This window comes from Austrofundulus limnaeus, unplaced genomic scaffold (assembly GCF_001266775.1).
Source record: "Austrofundulus limnaeus strain Quisiro unplaced genomic scaffold, Austrofundulus_limnaeus-1.0 Scaffold197, whole genome shotgun sequence".
NCBI lineage: Eukaryota > Metazoa > Chordata > Actinopteri > Cyprinodontiformes > Rivulidae > Austrofundulus > Austrofundulus limnaeus.
The window spans coordinates 692258-694415 of record NW_013952599.1 but is presented as its reverse complement, the minus strand read 5'-3'; positions in this window follow the sequence as shown (position 1 = coordinate 694415).

Below are 2158 nucleotides of genomic sequence, written 5' to 3'. Positions count from 1 at the left end.
CGCTTGCATCTTTTAGTGGGGTAATTCGCGGCTCGCCTGCCAATACATCATAGGCCTCTCTAAATTGAGCTTTGAAACACAAAGGGAAGGGCAAACAAGATGGACGCAGAAATCAATCTGCCGCCTGATAACGGAGCGWACACGCACGCTGCCACTCTGAAAACTGACAAGGAGTCTGCATATGGCAGCATCTGGCTATCTGCCTGTGATGTCCTCCGAAAACAATCATCCCTGACGTGCCGAACACGAGGCGGGCTCAGATAAGGCCATTTAGTTCTGATCAGGCTTGAAGAATGCGGCGCTCCGATTGCCTCGCAAAATTTGAGGGAAGCAAAGACAATCAGTGTGGACGTTTGTGATGAAATACGTCACCATAAAGCCCCCCAGAGCAAATAAAAATGCACCTATATTCCCTGTATGTTTCTGCGTCTGAGTTGCACTCCATTTATTTCAAACTCACATTAAAGAGGGGAAGTGTGCAGCGACACCCTCCCAGTTGCTGCGAGAGAGAGAGAGAGAGAGAGAGAGAGAGAGAGAGAGAGAGAGAGAGAGAGAGAGAGAAGTGTGTGTTACTGCTGCTGTTGTGTAGACTTCATCTTGGCCCAGCCTTTGAGCTGCTATTGATCTGAAGCACATTAGTTCTGCACTGGGGGACTAAACAAGGCCTGCAGAGCTCTGCCACAATCACACAGCAGGATAAAGACAGGCTTTTGACTGGAGACCTCTGCAGAAAAACCTCAAACTCAGACAKAAAGACACACTGCTCTGTTTCAAGGGTTTTTAATATCGCAAATTGTTTTACTTCTTGACAAAAAACCTGCAACTTACGATTGATTAGTAATGAGGAAAGCTAATTTCTGCCAATYATTAAAATTTTTTCAAAGGTTCAGCAACTTTATATTTGATGTGTTGGCTTCTTTTAATCTGTTTTCCTGTTGAACTTTCTTCTTCTTTAAGCTAACAAACTCTACAATAATCATTCCTTCATTTGTATTCACCATCTATGGCAGGTGATATTGAAAAATAACATTAATGAGTAATTATTTGCAGTTAACAGCATGAGAAAAACAGTTCCAGCAGTTTTTGACTTGTCATTAATTTAACTGATAAATTCTTGTTATTTTATTTAAAACCTTAGGAAAAGCTTAAGTAATAAAACATKATTAAAGTCTGAATGACCCATGTGTCACATTCAGAGCAACAACWCCAAATGTTAGAACTAAAGCAGCACATTGCTGCTAGTTTTACCCCACCTCATGWTTAATCTTGACCAGCCTCACAAGATTGATTTGGCCCAATTGGGTCATTTTTTTTTTTTACCAACATAACTCTGTTACCATGTTGCAGCAACAAATCAGGTCAGGTGAGATAGTTTGGGCATGTGGTAAGGCTACCTTCTTGACGTGTCCAATGAAGGGTTTCAGGTATTTTCCACTAGAGCCTGRCTTCAAAACATCTCTGAGTTTGCAATATGTACCTCCCATAGTGCCGAGTGCCTRTTGTGGACACAGCCAAACTTGCACTATGTGGTTAGCTTCCACTAAGTTTTTGGAGCATGTGCGCCTTTGAACTTGCAGACCTAAATTAACTGACTAGCGCTTTAGAAATTCAAAACTAAATYAGCGCTGCCCACCACTACTTTTAGGTATCATTTTGCAAAATTTAGGTATGACTGCAAATTATGAAATTTAGCATCAGTTTTGATATTTTTAGTTTTGAGCCAATAATTTTGATCATTTTAGTTTGTAGTAATTGTTTTGCTAATTTTTGCATTTGCCTACTGTTTTGATATATTTCAACTTTAGCAATAGTTTTACTGCATTTAGCTTTTCCATAATGTTTTGGCATTTTTACTTTTAACTGTCATTGGTTAATTTTAGCAACTGTTTTGCTAGTTATAGTTTTTACCTTGGGTTTTCCTACATTTAGCTTTTAACATTTGCTTTTAAAAGTTTCACTTTATTGTTTTGCCCTTAGCAAAAAGTAGTATACTTGAAGTTCATTTCAATGAGTATACTTCAGTATACATTTAAGAATATCAAGTATGCACTTGCAGTGTACTAAATATACTGATTTAAAAAAATTTTAGTTTATAAAAAGCCTACTTTAAGTAYATAGTTATAAACTATTTAAGTTTACCAAATTATACATTCAAGTG